Source organism: Acomys minous (assembly GCF_964271855.1).
Source record: "Acomys minous genome assembly, chromosome: 5".
Taxonomy (NCBI): Eukaryota; Metazoa; Chordata; class Mammalia; order Rodentia; family Muridae; genus Acomys; species Acomys minous.
This window is the reverse complement of record NC_140494.1, coordinates 63,169,059-63,190,569: the sequence shown is the minus strand read 5'-3', so window position 1 is coordinate 63,190,569 and position 21,511 is coordinate 63,169,059. Positions and strand designations below refer to the sequence as shown.

General features: G+C 37.8%; 1 long non-coding RNA gene across 1 annotated transcript in view; it reads right to left on the bottom strand.

Annotated features, from left to right (window-relative positions):
* Positions 1-3,568: 3,568 nt before the first annotated feature.
* The window catches only part of LOC311597402, a 75,700-nt gene continuing 57,757 nt past the window's right edge, over positions 3,569-21,511 (bottom strand). The window contains exon 4 of the long non-coding RNA XR_014779216.1: positions 3,569-3,989. This is a non-coding gene — a long non-coding RNA (uncharacterized lncRNA). The remainder of the gene's footprint in view (positions 3,990-21,511) is intronic.

Here is a 21,511-nt window from a genome sequence, read left to right as displayed (position 1 = left end):
CTTAAAGTGTTTGAGTTGAATTTTCTTGATTAACCAAAATGACAAACCTACAAGTGGATATATCAAGAAGGAAGGGGATACAGTTTCAATTAATAAATTCAAAATATAAGAGAAGACTTTATAATGATGCCAAGAAGATGCAAGACATCTTAAAAGTCCTCTTTGAAGACCTGAATGCTGACAAATTGAATGTGGATGAAGAAGACAAGTGAGCAGATCAGATTCGTCAGTCATCAAAATCTCTAAATAAAGCAATCCAGAATCCACATGGCTTTAGTGGATTCTATGAGTTATTTAAAGGACAGTACAATGCTTCTCAACCTATTTCAAACAATTGAATATGGAGAAACATTCTCGTTCCTTCCATGAGGCCAATCCACATACTCCAGGAAACTTACCACTTCTTTTCTTATTGGCTATAAGTACAGAAATCTTAAATACACACAAGAAAACGAAATTTGACAACACAGTGGCAGAATCATCCACGATCACTAAATGTGAAATATCCATGGGATGCAAAGATGGTTCAGCATGCAGCAACTGATAAACCTAGTTATTATATTATCAGGACAAAAAAAACACATGGCCATCTTAATGGATGGAGAAAAGAAACATAAAAAATAAAGTAGTATTAAAAGTAAGCACCCCATAAACTAGATCTAGAGAAATTTGTCTCACTGTAGTGAAAGCCACACATAACAAGCTCATAACCTGCACTGAGTCAAGCATAAAAAGCTTTTTAGCATTTTCATTAAAACCAGGGAAAAAACAGACATCTTTATTTTAACCACTTCTCAGAATAAAACTAGAAGTCCCAACAAAGACAATCAGATAATGGAAATAAAAGCATGCAAATTATCTCTGTCTGTAATTGCCATTTATGTTTAGTGAACAGTGAGTAACTCACCAAAATTACTTGCACTCTTACAGTCATCCAGTGCATTTACAGAATATAAGCTAATTAAAAAAAATAGTGGCATTTCTGTGCACTACAACAGTGCTCTACAACAAACTGTGAAACGAATTGAAGAATGAAGTACACGTACAGTGATATTACAAGGATTATAATATTTAGAAATAATTTAATCAAAGTGACAAAATATTTCTATGCTTAAAATATAAAACAACAATGAAAGAGATTCCAAATGCAAATGAACAGGTTTGGAAAAAGAATCACAGAAAAATCATGTTACTTAAAGAGATGTACAGATCTGGTATAATCCCTACAAATGTGCTAATGCAAATTTCATAGGACTTTAAAAGGCAAGTCTCAAATTCACATGGAATTGTAATAGACTCAAGATTTAGAAAGAAATCTGAATCAAGTAGAACAAAGTTGAATAAGTTGTATTTCCTGGCTTCAAATAATATTGAAAATCTGTAATAATCAAACAGTAAGTACAGTATTTTCAGAGAAACGGACACATATTGTAGCTTGCAGAGGATACAGAACTGGTTGGGATCATTAATGCCTGTTTCCCACAGCAGCCTGCATTTCCCCAGTCAATGGTCGTATGTATAAAACATTAACTGGACTTAGTGTTTTTATTTTTAAGAGAAGAAGACATGAAGTTAGAAGGATGATGTGTTGGGAGAGATACAGGGGAGCTGGAGAGTTGTGAAATAGATGGTAGGTAGAATCATATTTCATTGTGTACAAGTGTGAAAATTTCAAAGAATAACTTAAATAACAGACATATAGATTCAATGGGACAGTTTTCTCAACCAGAAATAAAAGCAGGCTTGTATGGGTTTATGTTTTAATAATCACTGACAAAGCTACCAAGAGTATAAACAATGAAGAAGGAGTAGCTTGTTCCATAAGTAGTGTTGGAAAACTTAGATATCAACAAGAATACAGTGAAACTATCCAGGTGGTAATCCTGTATAAGCCAAAATGTATTAATTACTTAAATGTAAAACTTGAAGCTATGAAACCCCCAAGAAAAAGCAGAGGTGGAAAATATCCTTGATATAGACCTTGCCAACTGCTTTTTGTGTAAAATATGAAAAGCAAAGGCAACAGACAAAAATAAACAACTACGAAGCATTCTTCTCTAGAATGAAGCAAGTCACCAGTGTGATACAAGGCAACCCACGGAATGGAAATACTATGTACTAGGAAAGTCTATGTACTAGATAGGTAATAGTCAAATGCATAAAAGACTTAAAGCTCAAAATAACAAATAGCTATTTTGATTAATTAAAAGATAAATAAGAAAAGAAGGGGGAAGAACAGGCACCTTGTGCAAAGGTAAGCTCAGAGGCTGAATACATGCTACTCCAGTGAGGTTCTATTAATGGTCAACTGGAATATAAGAGATGGCTACCCCCGCCAATCGTCAGGAAGATGGATAAAAGCCACAGTGCAGTATTGCTTTACATCGTTTAGGGTGGCTGCTAAAGAATCAACATATCACAAGTATTAGTGTGTGTGGAAGGGCGACCTTTCTACATGGCCTGTATGGCTGTAAATTGTCTGTAAAAATCCAAACGTACCACATGGCCAGGCAGTTCCATATTTGGGCTATACCCAATGAAAATGAAAGTCCAGTCTCAAGCAGAACTAACTAGTGGGATACTTTGGAAAATACTTGGTCATTTTTCTTTTGACTTTTCTAGAATAATAGACTTTGCAGTATTGTACAATTTGTTCTAGATACAGGCGTAGTGAGGAAGCGTTGATTAAAATCTGCCAGTACGGGGCAAATATTTACCATGTGTATGACTCTCCGTCTTACGACACCCTCCCCCACCCAGAATAGCTATCCATTTATGACCCATCTTCAGTTTAAGTGAATCAACCAATCTGAAATCTAATGAAAGATGTTCATGTCTAAGGAGACAGTGGATTTGAACTGCTGTTTTCATAAAGGATAGGCAGGTAACACACACCAGACAACACAGAAACCAGCTGAAGTAACTGAGCAGAAGTTGAAAGCGAGCTGATGCGGGCAAGTGAGTCGCTCGCACCTCATAGCGAAGCCTTGTACTCATAGGCACTTCCCACAGGTTGTCTTCCGTTGTGAGGAAGATCATGGACATCACAGACAGCCTAGAGAAAGTCTCTATTATTTATTTGTGTTGTCATGACAACAATGCAGAGTAGTAATTTTTAGAGAACAATTAAGCAAACTGAAAAGAAAAAAAAAGGGCCTTTTCAGAAAAACTGTCTCCAAAACACCATTTCCTATATTAGATTATGAATCTCAGCTTAGACAGTCCTCATGGCTCAGATAGTAGATAAAACAATTTCACTTTCCCATGCTCAATGTTTGAAACTTTCTTTATAGACTATATTCTTTCTCATATATTTCTGATGGCCATGTCTTCTTAAGTCTGAGGATGTATGTGATATTCTGTAATTTCTATATTTTGTAAGTTCTATATTTTGGAAACATACATTGCTTGTGCTTTGGTATCTGAAGTGCAGATCAGCTCGGTGCTATTTTGTAGCTGCTGATTATCTGTAAACCACTGATATACAATGCCTACACAATTCCACAGAAGAAAGTCATACTTATAACCACTTATTGCATTTTATTGCTTCATAACTCATACGGATCCACCTCTCTCTTGCTTCATAATTATTTGTGACAATAGTTGAGAAAATAAATTGCTATGGAATGAAATCCCTGAAAAACATTCAACTATAAGAGGCACATTCCCGTAATTCAAGGGATGGGTTATGAAAACTGTAAGAGCTGTCATCAGACCTTGTGATACAAACAGCTGGTAAGAGCAATTAAAGGATAAATGGAATTAAGTGCATTTTTCCTTTGGTGGCCATTTATGTGTCAGCTGTAGCATGTCATCTTTTTGGAGTAGAAAGCCAAGCAGAGTAGAAAAATCAACTCAGTAATAAGTGTTTCCGCACATAAAGTTCCAGTTGAGTAACTGCAATCCAATGACGTAAGAGTGTCTTAAATGCTTGCTATAGTTACGGTACATGAATCTCTTCCAAATATGTCCACTCAGATACAAGAGATCTAGAAGGCAGAAAACAGAAGCTAAAGTTCAGATTGGTTTCATAGGCTTGGAGATGTTCGATAACTTTTTCATCTTATGTAAATAATTGGCTTATGATTTACATAGGAATCATAGCTTTCTAAATATGAAACTTTAATTTTCACAGCTTATATTCCATATAAAAGTTTAAAATTTGAGACAAATATAGCTTTTGTCTACAATGACCAACACACAGTTTTGATTCCTAAACAGTGCTATAAGACCCTTTTACAAACCATCTCTTCATCTCCAGTGTTTGCTCACACAGATTGATTTTTAGTTCTCAGATATTCATTTCTTTCTCATAATTTTTTTTACAAGTTTTCTTTCTCTCACACTGTGAAGACTTCAGTCTGAAATTTGTTACAGTCTTGCCTAGCGGACTGTGGCTCCTCTGCATAAATATTAGAAAATTTCAACTCACACATGAAATGTATCTTCCTTCAAATCTCAATTCAGAATTCCCAGAATTATCAGATTAGAGACTTCCTCAATGACTATGCTCTTGAATAACAACTTTGAGAACATCAATATAGGAAAAAAAAAAACAACCAAAAACCCTATTGGTCCATTTATGTTAATTCACCAGTCCAGCCAGGTCAGAAAAGTGAGAACTTGTGTTTGTGATGGCTGAAACATGTGAGTGGGTGAGTTCAGACTCACAGGGTCAGGGAAAAACTTCACACTAGAAAGCTAGAGCATGTGGCAAGCCTTGCTCTCATCACAGCTGACCAGGTAGTGGACAATTATTTGAAACAATAGAGCGGAACTTCAAGGAACTCACATGGAAGCCTGTATCATCTAGCCAGATCCCCTGTCCCAGTGTCTCCACCACCTTTCTGGAAAGGACCAACAAACTAGGCACCAAATGTTCAAAACCATGCATCTTCTGGAGACAGTTCAGTGTAGTGGTTGTATTTGTGTTTTTGGAGCTAGGCAGTATAAATTCACAATTTGACTCTGCCATTTAGTAGCTAAGCAAACAGCTCATCTCCACCTACCTACCCCAACCCCAGGCTCCATGACTCTTAAAGAAAAGGTTTCCAAAAAATTAGACAGCAATAATCCTGAACATAAATACTTGTTACGAGAACCATGTGAAGAAAGCACGTGTAACAATGTCTGGAAGAGACTAAATATTGTCTAGATGTTGCTAGGAGCCTCATGCCAACCCATGCCCAGGAAGTGGCTTGCTTCTCTGCAAGTGCAGGACTGTGCAGTTAGAAACCTTGTAAAACATATTGCAGAAATAACTGGTTAAGTAGTTCACTTTAGTACACAAAAGAATAGCACATGGGTGTAGGTACTTCATGCCCAAGTATTAACACTAGAGTTTGAGCCCTAGAACCCACGGTGGGAGGAAAGAATGGAATGAATTTTAGAAAGTGGCTCTTTGATCTCCACACATAGACTACTGCACAATAATGCGATTGTACACACACACTCACACACACAAATAATAATTTAAAAATATGTGGCATTTCGATCAATACAATTTATTAATATATGGTTAAGTAAACATTATAGGAGATCCGAGATGGTGGCGAGCAGTGTGGACCGTGTTTGGAAGCTCCAGTGAACAATTCAGGGAATTGCACAGATTTCTGAGCCAGGAGCACAAAGGTCCCCACACCACGGCAGCAGGAGTGCTCCACGGTTCAGAAGGACCAGGGTACAGACGACCTGCATGCCCCTGTACACAGGAGGAGCACGGATTTTCTCAGATCAGAGCAGCAGCGGCAGAGACAGCAGCAGCAGCAGTGGCACCAGCGGCACCAGCATCACCAGCGGCAGTGGCTGAGGTTTGCAGCTCAGAGCCTTCCAGTGGAGGTGATTGGTGTGGTGGACAGTGGGAGTTGCTGCGGGAGAGGGGACTCTGGACAGGATTTGGGTTGCATGGTGTCTTGAGATCCAAACTGGACTAAGACAATTCAGACCCAAAGTCCTGGGTTCGTTCAATGCCCTGTGCTGTGGAGACACTGGCTCAGCTCAGCAAGCAATTCTGCCCAAGGCACTACCTCAGCGCAGCCACAGCTCCCCTACTGTGACGCAGACTGGGCTGAGTGCTCAGTTCCACCCTAGGCACCAGCTCAGCTCAGCAACAGTTCTCCTGCTGTGACACAGGATGGGCAGAGTGCTCAGTTCCATACTAGGCACCAGCTCAGCGCAGTTCCAATGGAGCAAATGGTCACAAGAAGCAAGCAGGCATAGCCATTTTAATATCGAACAAAATAGACTTTCAACCAAAATTAATCAAAAGGAATGAGGATGGACACTTCGTACTCAACAAAGGTAAAGTCAACCAAGATGACATCACAATTCTGAACATCTATGCTCCCAATACAAGAGCACCCACATTTGTAAAAGATCTGCTAAAAAGGCTTAAACCACATATCGATCCCCACACAATCATAGTGGAAGACTTCAACACCCCACTCTCACTGAAGGACAAGTCATTGAAACAGAAACTAAGCCAAGAAATAACATCATTAATCAATGCCATGGGTCAAATGGATCTAACAGATATCTATAGAACCTTTCACCCAAACAAGAAATCATATACCTTCTTCTCTGTACACCATGGAACCTTCTCCAAAATTGATCACATCGAAGTTCACAAAGCAAACCTCAACAGATACAAGAGGATTGAAATAATACCTTGTATCCTATCAGATCACCATGGGCTTAGGCTGCAATTCAACAACAACAGAAATAACAAAAAGCCTACACATCCGTGGAAACTAAACAACTCTCTGCTAAATGACACCTGGGTCAAGGAAGAAATAAAGAAAGAAATCAGGGAGCTTCTGAAATTCAATGAAAATGAAGGAACAACATACCCAAATTTGTGGGATACATTGAAAGCAGTGCTAAGAGGAAAATTCACAGCACTAAGTTCCTTTAAAAAAAAATTGGAAACATCGCACATAAGCATCTTAACAACATGACTAGAAGCCCTAGAAAAAAAAGAAGCAGAAACACCAAAAAGGAGTAGACGTCTGAAAATAATCAAACTCAGGGGTGAAATTAACAAGTTAGAAACTAAGAAAACAGTCCAAAGAATCAACAAAACCAAGAGATGGTTCTTTGAGAAAATCAACAAAATAGACAGACCTTTAGCCAAACTAACTAAAAGGCAGAGAGATAGTATTGAAATCAACAAAATCAGAAATGAAAAGGGAGACATAACAACAGACACTGAAGAAATACAAAGAATCATAAGATCCTACTTTGAAGGCATATATGCCACAAAATTTGAAAATCTAAGGGAAATGGATGATTTTCTTAATCAATTTCACTTGCCAAAGTTGAGTGAAGAACAGATAAACAAGCTAAATAGTCCCATTTTCCCTATAGAAATTGAAGTAATCATTGATAGTCTCCCAACCAAAAAAAGCCCAGGGCCAGATAGCTTCAGTGCAGAATTCTACCAGACCTTCAAGGGCGAGCTAATACCGATACTCTTCAAGCTACTCCAAAAGATAGAAATGGATGGAACATTACCAAATTCACTCTAGGAGGCCATAGTCACATTGATACCTAAACCTCACAAAGATTCAACAAAGAAAGAGAATTACAGACCAATTTCTCTGATGAACATCGATGCAAAAATACTAAATAAAATACTTGCAAAACGAATACAAGAGCACATCAAAGATATCATTCATCATGACCAAGTAGGCTTCATTCCAGGCATGCAGGGATGGTTTAATATATGGAAATCCATCAATATAATCCACCATGTAAACAAACTAAAAATACAAAACCACATGATCATCTTTTTAGATGCAGAGAATGCATTTGATAAAATCCAACACCCATTCATGTTTAAAGTCTTAGAGAGATCGGGACTACAAGGCACTTTCCTCAACATAATAAAGGCTATATATAGGAAACCAATAGCCAAAATCAAAGTAAATAGTGAGACACTCAAGGAAATTTCTCTAAAATCAGGAACAAGGCAAGGCTGCCACTCTCTCCATATCTCTTCAATATAGTACTCGAAGTTCTAGCCAGAGCAATAAGACAATAAAAGGAGATCAAGGGTATCCAAATGGGAAAGGAGGAAGTTAAATTATCCCTATTTGCAGACGATGTGATAGTGTACATAAGTGACCCTCAAAATTCCACCAGAGAACTCCTACAGCTGATAAATACCTTCAGCAAATTGGCTGGATACAAAATTAACTCAAAAAAGTCTGTAGCCTTCCTATACACAAATGACAAGCTTACAGAGGAAGAAATTAGGAGAGCCACACCCTTCACATTTGCCACAAGCAATATAAAATATTTAGGAATTACTCTAATGAAGCAAGTGAAGGACTTGTTTGAAAAAAATATTCAAAACTCTGAAGAAAGAGATTGAAGGTGACATGAGAAGATGGAATGTTCTTCCTTGCTCATGGATCGGGAGAACTAACATAGTAAAAATGGCCTTCCTACCAAAAGAAATCTACAGATTCAATGCAATCCCTATCAAAATACCTACACAATTTTTTAAGGACATTGAAAGTTCAATTCTGAACTTCATATGGAAAAACATAAAACCCAGAATAGCTAAAGCAGTCTTGTACAATAAAAGGTGCTCTGGAGGAATCTCCATACCTGATCTCAAACTGTACTATAAAGCAACAGTAATTAAAACAGGATGGTACTGGCATAGCAACAGGCTGGTTGATCAGTCGAATTGAATCAAAGACCCAGATATGAATCCACACAAATATGGTCCCTTGATTTTCGACAAAGAAGCCAAATCCATTTGATGGAAAAAGGATAGCATCTTCAACAAATGGTACTGGTCTAACTAGATGTCTATGTGTAAAAAAATGCAACTGGACCCATATTTGTCACCTTGCACAAAACTCAAATCCAAGTGGATTAAAGACCTCAACATAAAACCAGAGACACTAAGTCACTTAGAAGAAAAAGTGGGGAAGAGCCTGGAACATATTGGCTCAGGAGACAATTTCCTGAACAGAACGCCAACGGCCCAGGCGTTAATGTCAACAATTAATAAATGGGACCTCATGAGGCTGAGAAGCTTCTATAAGGCAGAAGACACTGTCAAGAGAACAAAGCGACAGCCTACAGACTGGGAAAAGATCTTCACTAACCCTACATCTGACAAAGATCTAATATCCAAAATATATAAAGAACTCAAGAAATTAAACACCACCAAACCAAATAATCCAATTGAGAAATGGGGTTTGGAACTAAACAGAGAATTCTCAACACAGGAATACCAAATGGCTGAGAAACACTTAAAGAAATGCTCAAGCTCCTTAATCATCAGGGAAATGCAAATCAAAACAACTCTGAGATTTCATTTTACACCCATCAAAATGGTTAAGATAAAAAATTCAAGTGATACCACATGCTGGCGAGGATGTGGGGAGAGAGGAACACTCCTTCATTGCTGGTGGGAATGCAAACTTGTACAGTCACTTTGGAAATCTATCTGGTGCTATCTCAGAAAAATGGGAATAGGGCTTCCTCAAGACCCAGCTATTCCACTCCTTGGAATATACCCAGAAGATGCTCCAGCACACAACAAGAAAATTTGCTCAACCATGTTCATAGCAGCCTTATTCATAATAGCCAGATCATGGAAACAGCCTAAGTGTCCATCAGTAGAAGAATGGATAAAGAAACTGTGGTACATATACACTGTGGAATTCTATTCAGCTGTTAAAAACAAGGAATTTCCGAAATTTGTGGATAAATGGATTGAGCTAGAAATGATCATAATGAGTGAGTTAACCCAGAAGCAGAAAGACTCAAATGGTATATACTCACTTATATCTGAATATTAGCACAAGGGGCATGTCCGACGAAAGCCTTCACTTACCAGGAAACTGAGACAGAGGGGAGGACATCTTATTAAGACTCTAAATGAGAGAAGCATGGGAGAATGGCAAAGTAGAATGATCCAGAGGGTCCTAGAAAGCTACAAGTAGAACATTATGATAGGCAGATTTGGGCTGAGGGGTCCCACTCAAACTAAGGCACCAGCCAAGGACAATACAGGCTGTAAACTTTAAATCCCTACCCAGATCTAGCCAATGGTCAGAACATTCTCCACAGTAGAGTGGAGAGTTGGATATAACTTTCTCACGTACTCTGGTGCCTCATATTTGACCATTTTCCCTGGAGGGGGAGACCTGATGGCACTCAGAGGAAGGATAGCAGGCTACCAAGAAGAGACTTGATACCCTATGAGCATATACAGGGGAGGAAGTCCCCCTCAGGAACAGTCATAGGGGAGGGGAATAAGGGGAAAATGGGAGGGAGGGAAGAATGAAAGAATACAAGGGATGGGATAACCATTGAGATTTAACAAGAATAAATTAATAAAAAAACATAAAAAACTTTCTAAATAGCACTACACTTGCAATATCACACTGGTAGGCATGTCTAGCATTTTTATATTTCAAGTGACATTCAGTTCCTGCAACATTGTCCCTAAGGTTTGCAAGAAATTTCTAATAGACTGTAAGCTTTTAAAGCCAAGAATCTGCACTAAATAAAACTAGAAATATTAGAAAAAAGTAAACATTATAAGAAATACAACCGTTAAGGATGTAGCTCAGTTGACAGTGCTCACCTAGTATACAAGAAGTTCTGGGTTCCATTTTTAGCGGTATAAATGTTGCATATCTGAAATCTGAGCTGTTGAGAGGTGGAGGCCAGGAAATCTGAAGTTTTAGTTTATATTGGCTATGCAGCAAAGCCTCCACTATGTGCTAAAATATCTCCAAAGCAAACCAAACCCAAAAACAGAGATACAATAAATAAATAAATAAATAACAGGGCAATACTAAGTCATCAAAATACCCAAAGTCTTATTTGTATCCGCCAGATACACACCCCAGAGGCATTGCTTGGCCGATCTGCCAAATGCTTCCGTTTGGTGACTGGACTTGAGGCATAGGCAGTGGTGTCGAGGAGGAGCTGTAGGAAGACCAGTATTATCCGAACCCTTTCATTTATTCACTTCTGCGAACTTTGAAGTGCTTTTCAACAAGTCAAAGTGGCTTCTAAAATGTGAGGATGTATGTTTAGTGAATGGATCGGGTGAAAAGAGTACCGTAGCAAGTGGTGAGTGATGTAAATCTCAGCATTTGGGAGGGCGGAAGCAAGAGGGCTGTTGTGTTTTGAAGCCAGCCCGAACTGCTCAGTGATCTTCAGGACCAGACCGACTCGGTTGGAGGCAATAAAGTAAAAACTCAGGAACTAGAGGACCAGGCATCCTCTGTTAGCTGCTGGGGTAACATCCCTGAAAGGCCTTGTTTGTTTCTTCCCTCAAGTAACAAACTGCTTTCCACTGGGCAGTGTGATGCTCCAGTGACTCGAAATAACCCGCAAGAGCAATGTTACTCCTCTCTGCACACACTCTGCAAAGGAGGATGAAAGTAGGCCCTTACCTGCTTGTGTTTTTAGTGTGTTTCTGTAAATGACTTCTTCCCCACACCTCAAAATAAGAACACAGCTCAGCCAACTTATTTACTAAGCTCTGCACTTACTGTGCAAAGTGTTAGCATGCTATTGGAGCCTACCATAGCAGTCTATTAACAAGTCCGTTACTGCTATGCAATCTTTCAAACTGGTGGAGTAGAACACACAACGGAGGACTTGAGCTCTGAGACGTTTGTGAGTGGGAACTTGCCGTTTGCCCAGGGAAATGAGACAGGTGCCACAGTGGTTGAGTGCTTGCAAGGACCTTGATAACTGGGGCATGGTTGACTACTGAAGCTTTACAGACAGAGTAAACAGTTCATTTGTTTATAATTATTCTTGAAGGTTGTAACCTCAGTTGTCCTCTTTGGTAACATGTCCTGCGTCAGTTTGGAAGGCAGCTTGTGTTAGACTAGGGAAGTGTGTCTGCCAACATAAACCAGGGGATCATTTTCTAAGATCAACCCTGGCCTGAGTTTACCTTGTCTCCTAAATATTGATGACATAAGAAAGATAAGAGAAACCGAGAAGGGCCAGAGAAAGGAAAGCAAAGTCTATTCTTGCTCTTTTATATTTGTTTATGTTTTATATTGTTTAGTCATTGTTTTTAGTGTTATTTAACAAGCTCACAAAATACTTACTCATCTTTGTATTTATTCAATAGAGGAAATATATATATAAGTAATGTAATATAGGGTGAGCAGGTTTTATTTATTTATTTAGTAATGTATATATGTCGACACATATGCTTGTATAACAACAATTATTTAAAAATCAGGTCACAGATTTAAATGAGAGGAAGGAGGGTATATGATAGGTTTCAGAGGAAGGAAAGGGAAGGGGAGAAATTATGTAATTATATTATAATATCAAAAAACCCAAATAATTAAAAACAAAACACCCAGGGAGGAGAAAAATTTGCGAGACACATGCTCATGTATATTGTGACCAGTTCTCCAATAAATCCAGTTGACCCAATGATTACAAATGAATTCATAACATTAGTACAAAGAAATTGGATAACAGTTTAAGACATTTAAAATCTCACACAATTTTCTCCTCCATCAGTACCCTTGACAACCCCTTTCTCACTTAGCCTATACAGTCCTATTTGAGAGTCCATATTTATACTTTAAAATAATTCCACTACTGAGTTCAGAAAAAAATGATCTATGACTTTTATAAGAATTCATGCAGCTAAGAAATCTCATCAAAAACTAGATTGTGGGAGAGAAACATATGGCTTCCCCCACCAGCAGAACAGTTATGGTATGCTATACTCATCTGAGGCGGAAATGTTTTCCATGTCTGTAGTTATTTCCCCAATTAGAATGACTCAACAGTAAACTTGAAGTAGACAAAGAGCTGGTGAAGGGATTCTTCTGATGCCAGAGGGCATGCCTATTGCAAGCACTCCTGTGAGTAGGGACAGTGTCTGCATTTCACAATATTCACGCCCTATCATTTGGTACTTTTGGAAAGAACATTACACACAGTTATTGTTTTGCTTCCCATTTAAAATTAATTTATTAACAATACTTATATGACTCTAGTACTTAAGATGCAGCCTGTAGATTTCTATGCAACTTGTTAGTCTGAAAACACATTAACATATTTTTATTTTTGAGAGTGGACAGTGTAACATCATGGCGAGGAATAGTACGTGCTTTTTAAAAGTACACTATGTACTAGTAATAAATCACTATGGAATTTAAAGTGGTATGACACTTTTTATATTAAGTGGATACTTTAAAAAATAAAGTACATGATGGGTGGTAAACTCTTTCTGCAACCAGGAGTACCTTAGTCTTTCAGCTGCCTTATGTCTGTTGCTAAGTCATTCCATCAGTGGTCTGAGCTGTGACTCAACTTTATGTACAAACTCAAGCAGCATGCCAGGCTTGCTTATTAGCTAGAGTTTTCAACCCTGAATTGTATGATTATAGGAAAAAATCTAATTATATATTCAACCCTTATTGTCTCTGGATTCTATGTCTATGGTTTCAATCAACTGTCAATGAGAAATATTTGGGGGAAATATTCCTGTATTGAACATTCAATAGATGGATGCTCCTAGAAACCCACAAGTAGAACATTATGACAGGCAGATTTGGGCTGAGGGGTCCCACTCAAACTAAGGCACCAGCCAAGGACAATACAGGCGGTAAACTTTAAACCCCTACCCAGATCTAGCCAATGGACAGGACATTCTCCACAGTTGAGTGGAGAGTGAGGTCTGACTTTCACATGTATTCTGGTGCCCCATATTTCACCACGTCCCCTGGATGGGGAGACCTAGAGACACTCAGAGAAAGGATAGCAGGCTACCAAGAAGAGACTTGATACCCTATGAACATATACAGGGGGAGGAGGCCCCCTCAGGAACAGTCATAGGGGAAGGGAGTAAGGGGAAAATGGGAGGGAAGGAAGAATGGGAGGATACAAGGGATGGGATAACCATTGAGATGTAACAAGAATAAATTAATATAAAAAAATAAAAAATAAAAATATTTTAAATTGTTTGGCAGCATCATACATTTATAGAACGAATTTCAGTTGTTATTAATTCCACCCCCTTATCCACTCTCCTCCTTCTTCTAGGATCCTTCTTCCCAACAAGTACATAACATGAGGAAAGCTGCTGAAATGATGGATGTTCATCGGAGACTGAGGATTTGTGATGTGATGGATGCTATGACACCATACATCTATGTATCACGACATCTGAGGGTGTTTTGTCTAGTGGTTGGTGCATTGAAAACATAAGCTTTGAGGTTGGAACATTCTGGATTTAGTTTAAGTTTGCTAAGTGTACAAATGTTGAATCCATGGAAACACAGGGAAAACGGTGCCCAATAATTTTTAAACTATATGATGAATGTGTAAAGAGCTATGGGGAGAACACCACATTGTGGTGAGCCACAGCGGACTGAGGTTGTGCTTTATCCTAGTAAAACATCACAGTGTGATCATTAGCTACTTTCAGTGTTGGGAAAACTTAACCACTAATATAAAATTGTTCCTTTTCTAGGCTTTAGGGTTCATAAATGCTATTGTCTGCTATAATAAATTGCTTCATTCTCCTTAATTCTAGAAGTTATGTGTATTTTGGAGGCTGCAGTACCCAATGTGTTCTGCAGCAAGCTTGATGTAAGAACACCTTTATTCATAAGCATTATGATACTTGCATTTTTGGAGAATCAATAAGTTCTAGGTACTTCCTCAGTTCAGTCACCTATTATTTACCAGTCATGGTCCAGTTGAAGATTCAGATTAATAGAAGTGGCTGTTGAATGAAGGAGTTCACAGCAACAGTGCTTATTTTGCACATTGTAGATGTGACTAGGGCAGATATTTTGATTAATTTTTAAGAATATCCTGACTCACATTTTGTTAGTGGCTACTGACCAGATACAAAATAATGAGTTTTCTAGAGCTAAAGGCACCTGCTGAAGGTAGGAAGTAAGTCCCTCGGCGTTCATCTGCCCCAGAATCACTCATTAAACACTGGCTTAGATGAACTGTTCATAGCAATGGATTTCTCTTACCCATTGTACCATTTCATGTGTTTATGATTACTCAAAGTCAGGGGATTATTTTACTTGTGTTCTGAAGTAATATTTAAAAACAGCTATTTTGAAATAAAATGCTAGTCATGTGAAATGTTGTTCCTTATTTTCATTACAAAGTTAATATATTCCAATTGTAGGAAGCAGAAACAGCCCAGCAAAGATTAAAATGGTCTCAAAACAAATGAAAGCACAGCAACTCAAAGCCCCTGGCATAAGGCAAAATAGTGTTACGGGAACTTTAGAGCTGGAGACGTGTTTCAGAGCAAACGCTCTTGTCCAGCATTTGTGAGGGCCTCTGTCACATCCCAGCACCACAAACACACAGGACTTTGTACATCAAAACCACAGACATTTCAAATAACCAGCAGGATAATGTAGCTCAAGGACTTAAAAAGCTAGATAAGCCAGCCAAATCCCTGAATTAGTAAAATGAAAAACATAATAAAAAATCAGAGCAGAAATAAACATAATCCAAGGTAAAATAAAAAAAAATACCAGTGACCTCACTGTTGGTTTTTGCAAAAGGAAAAAATGGACAAACTCTCAGTCAAATGAGCTGAGTAAATAAAGCAAAATGTCAGAACTAGACGTGGAATGAGAAGACATCCCAACTCCTATCAAAGAAATGCAAAAGCCCAGGAGAAACTACCCCAAAATTATACCCCAGTAAATGGAAACTCCCAGGAAAATGAACAAATCCCTTGCTATAGTACCAACACTACTGCAAGAAGACATATGAGACCTACAGAGACCAATATTGTTTAAAGAGATTGAAGTAGTAATTAAAAAATCTCTCATCAAAGAAAAGTTTCTACCCAGTACCTTCACAATTGTTTTATAATACATTACAGAAGAATTAAATGAATTATTCAAATAAATACAAAAGGAAGGCCTTTTGCTCTACTCTTTCTGCAGTGTAAAGATAATCCAGTTCTAAAATCTGGTAAAAATACACATGAAAATCAGCATCCGTGATGAACATAGATGCAAAGATTGCCAAAAATTGTTAGGAAATCAAAACTAAGCGTATGGAGGCTGGACAGATGGCTGAGAGGCTAAAAGCACTGACTGTTCTGGAGATCTTGAGTTCAATTCCCAGCAATGATATGGTGGCACACAACTATCTATAATGTGACCTGATGCTATCTTCTGGTCTGCAGGTGTACGTGCAGGCAGAACACTGTACACATAATGAATGAATGAATGAATGAATGAATGAATGAATGAATGAATATTTTAAAAGCCTAAGAGTACATTTATAGTGAAACATTCCTGGACATGTTAACATCATTGCATACATGAACTCATATAAGCTGTCACTGCATGCATAAGACCTGCACAAGATGAAGCAAGCCCAAATCCAAATACAGATGTGGGGGAAAGGCTAGTCATTAGTAATTAATGGTTGCTAGGAAGGGAGACTAAGTTTTGTTCAGGGATGTGGATGCTGAGAGACTAAACATGCTCAGGAGATGCTCCTGCACCTGAGGACATAAGGCACCACTAAGTAGACTCTGCTGGTGTAAAAAGAGTGAATCTATGTAATTGGGAAGGAAAAGTGGTGTACGTGTATAGGGGGAAGGGATGGAATGGGAAGAAAGAGAAAAGGAGTGAATTAGCAAAACACATTGTATACAAGAATGAAATGTTAACAATCTCTGTGCCACATGTCAACTGGGATTCATTCCGCTCATGAAGGGACAGCTCAGCACTCAAAAATCAATAAATGTAATATCAATGCAGTGGAGAACACTATAGTAGTAAATTGAAAAACACAAACAAATTTTATCATACTTTCAAGACAAATAAATAAATAAAGAAATCTCTCAATAAATTAGTTAGATAAGAAATATAAGTCTTCTGTTGGATACCAGCAATTGAGGCACCTGGGGCTGGAACACAGAGGGTGCAGGATGTCAGGATCCAGCTTGCCAACAGGAGTGAATCCTGTCAGGTCTGATTCAGTATTGGTGTCCAGTTCTTTTGTTCTGAAAACATAACTTCTCATAAGCATTATACAGTTCTAACATTGTGATGGTATGAGGTATGCAGGATGTACAGAGCAATTGAGGCTGGTTCTGTACGCCATGTACTTCTACTGTATGAGCAGAAATAGGACATCTGCAAATCTTCCTTCATATCATACTAAGAACGGTCTCTAATTATGTGTCACAGAGAATCTGTGACCTACATGAAGCCTTGTCTAAGCATAAACCTTCATATGACAGCCAGTCTCAGAGCTATTCCCATGTAGTAGGATTAGCAACATTAGTTACCTGCTTGTTCTGCAGTTGGATTCCTGTTTTTGTTTTTTATTATTTTTACTTAATTAATTTATTCAGATTACATTTCAATTGTTATCCCATCACTTCTATCCTCCTGTTCTTCCCTCCCTCCCATTTTCACCCTATTCCCCTCCCCTAGGTGTAAGACCGAGGGGGACCTCCTCCACCACTATATGGTCATAGGCTATCAAGTCCCATCTTGGTATCCTGCTTTTTCTTTCTTTGAGTGACATCAGCAGGCCTCCCCACCAAGGGGAGGTGGTCAAATATGAGGGACCAGAGTTCATGTCAGAGTCAGTCCCCACTCTCCACATGGATGGGGTTGGGAGGGAATGAGGGAGGAGGCTTCAATCTGGATGTAAAGAATTCCAACTGCATGCCCTGAGGGGTCTGGAAGGGGGTCTGAAAGGAAATGCAGTTGGAATTCTTTACATCCTGAGTGAAGTCTCCTCCCTCAATCCCTCCCGACCCCATCTCCTCCCTCAGACAGCTTTCAGGACAGCATTATAGAAAGTTTCTGATCCCAATTGGTCCAGCAATTCAGACTGTCCCACACAGGACTCATATTAACCCTGGAATTTCACAACTTATGAAAAATGGACCACAAATGCTATCCCTGTCTTACTTAACCATTTCCTCCAGTTTTTTTTTTGGGGGGGGCCTTCAAAGCAATTATTCATCATAAATCAGCCTGAAGAAACCTTAAGAGAATGATGTTCCATTTCCTCTCAGGGGGGTTGGATAGGGTTCTGTTTACTATTTTGATCTACAGATGCTTATGTTCATTGGGAGTTTGTTATAAGCATTTTTGGTCTTTTACAGAAAGGAAACTAGGTTTGATTCAGGGACGTATCTCCTTTCCTTTATCTTTCTTTTGTAAGTAAGGAGATAGGAGCTGAAAAGAAGGAAAGGGGAGTATAGAAATATAGAGGGGGGATAGAATAAAAGGTAGATGATTGAATCTGCTCCTCATCTCAACGCCCTAATTCTTACTCACAAATAAGGTTATGTTTAATTCAGTGGTATTGAATTTTGTATATTGATGTAAATTATGCTCATGTCAAAAACTAGTCTAATTTTATCATAAGAATTTATACTCTAGGTCTAATAGATATGATTCTATAGATATATGAGGTAAAATAGTTAAATAAGGTCTTCAAAAACCTCAGAGACCTACAGAATATGACATTTAAAGATTTTTTTATTATTCTAAAGATTCTTTGACAACAAGACAAGTTGACTCCTGGCAATGCCCAGGCTGCCTCAAAGAAGATGAGCATCAAAGAACTTCCTTATGGAGTTGGCTTCAAATGTGGCAAACCAGCCACTGGGCAAAATGTCCTCGTTTCTGCCACAGACAGAATTCTGCCTAAAATAGACAAGAGTAGATGCAGCCAGTTGACAGCCAAACTCTGCCAAAACAGGGTAAGCAAGTCCTCAATAGTTCCTGCCTCACAAATATGTCTGTCATATATATTGGGCCAGAAGACTGAAGAAGATGCTCCAATGTTATAGAAAGTATTGAGTGACTGTCTCTGTCAATTTTTTTTTTCATTTTGGAAGCTGCTATCCTGCACTTCTGGTTCACTCAGGTATTTAAGTTTTATCCCTTCTCAAGTCTCTGATGGCTTTGAAGACCAGATAATTTAGTCTTTCAATTAAGCTTAGTAGGTTAGGGGTTAGGATGTTTTTAGATCAAGATAGATGTTTTAAGTTAATAGAGATGAGATATGACAAATATGAATCTCCATTCAGAAATTTAGACCGAACAAGATATGAAAGATGTTTACTTCAAATTTGCCAAATACAAATGGTCAAATCACTATTAATGTAACATTTATATACTTCCTGATTGTCTCATGGTTCTTCCTGCTGTATGTAGATTATTTTACTCATGTGTAATAATATAAATGTATATGTTAAAAAGAGACATAATTAAAAAAAAACAACGAAATATACCTCACCATGATTAATGCTCCACATGACAAAAATCATAGTCACTCTCATTTGAATAGGAAAAGGATGCAAATATTCTTTCTTCACAATCTAGAGTACATTTCTTTATGATTTGGATTAAAAATATAATTCAGTGCCACTATCCTTCTTCATCATATTGTTGGAAGTCTTAGTGATTATTTTATTTTATTTTTTTGTTTTTCAAGACAGGGTTTGTATGAGTATCCCTGGATGTCCTGGAACTCACTCTGTAGTCTAGGCTGGCATCAAACTCACAGAGATCCCCCTGCCTCTGCCTCCTGAGTGCTGGGATTAAAGGTATGTGCCACCAATGCCTAGGTAGGTCATTTTGAAATAACCAAATAGTAAAAAGCAAACTCAAATTATGTATTACCAGATAATAAAAAATTCTAAATACTCCACCAAAAACATCAGAACTGATAATGTACCAAATCACAAAGTTAATTAGCATTTAAAATGTTAATATATTATTAGCTATACATATAATGAATTTCATTATGACATCTCCACACATGGATATAAAATATTTCAAACTCAAACCTTCCCTGCATTATCTTCTTTTGCCACCAACCTATTCCCTTTCATCTCCTTCCGTGTGTGTGTGTGTGTGTGTGTGTGTGTGTGTGTGTGTGTGTGTGTTATTGAGGGGGTGTCAATGAGTTTTACTAGAATTGTTTATAGGATCAAGCATCATTGGTGGGAATCTGTTTATAGTTCCTGGCTACATTACTACACCTCTTACTTCCCAATCTACCATTACCTGTGTATAAATTCTGGGATGGGAATCTACAAGCCCACATGGATGCTATTTGTGAATGTGTTATGAACATTAAAAGATATAAAATACAGATTTTGTATCTCAGCTGAAATCTAAGATTAAAAAATTCTACATGCTGCTATAACAAAATTCTGCACACATCGTAGGTATCTTATGAACAACCAAATGTATTTCTGTAAGTTCTGCACGCCCAGTGTCTTCTGGGTCTTAGTGACACATGAAGTCTGTATCTTTACATCTTACATGGTGGAAAGGTGAAGTGAGTTCTCTATTGTCTCTTGTTGTGAAGGCACTAACTTCTATCATGTGGGCTCCATCTTTATTCCTTTCTAAATCCCAGATGCTTTACCTCTAAACACCATAACTTGAGGACAGTGCTACAAGATGCACATTTTGTGGTGGATGGAAACAAGCATTGCTTATATCACTGACAAGAATTGGACTTGTGTATGTACTTAAACAAATTCACTTTTGTGAACAGACTAGAAAAGGCACGTAACACTTGTGTCTAACCTCATCACCTCAAAATACCTCTTACTAATAATTGTTTAGTATTTAACTCATATAAAATCTACAGTCTACAAAGTTAGTTATGTCAAGAATTAGTTACTGTTATAAAGAACTCATCATTCACCTATAAACTGGTATTTCTTAAACTATCTAATCCAGGATGTTAATATCCTTAACCTTATCCTTGATAGTCAGGTAATGTTACCACGGGAGTTTGCCTTAGTACCTTTTCATAAAAGCATTCTTGAACCTGAGATACACATTCAAGAAAAAAGGTATTGGATTCATAGTTCTTAATTTTCAATTTAATTTTTCTTTTTACAATTTCATATGTATATGTTTTTATACTGATTATTTTATGCCTTCAATCTTCCTTCCCTATGTATTAGGCCCTCAGATCTTTCCTGAAAAGTTCATATCTGCTCATTGTGGTTTGTGACCCACCAACATAAACCAAAGATTTAGAGACCCCCTATAAAATCTTTCTCCAAGAAGATGAATGTGACATTATTTTAGTGAACAACATAGAAAAGTAAATAATATTTTTTTCTGAAAATATGATGCTTTATGCATGTTAGAAAAGTGATAGATTTATCTCTTGAAACTGAAACATGGGCTACTCCCCAGCAACAGTTTTTGGTCCTATTGTTTCCCACACATAAACATATTTATTTTATAAACTGTCTTAACTTGATGCTCTCAATGATTTTAGTTATTCCCCCTGGAAATGTGAAGTGAATTGTCGAAAAAATAAATGCAATATGAGGATGGCAGTAAATATTTTAATTAATCTGCCAAGATGTTGTTTTGCTTCCTCATGACTGATCAGGGTAACTGACTATAAGCAGTATATGCTGTATTCCTGAAAGCAAAAGCAATTTTGTTGTCTTAGAAAACAAGTCAGAAAAAAAAAAAAAAAAGAAAAC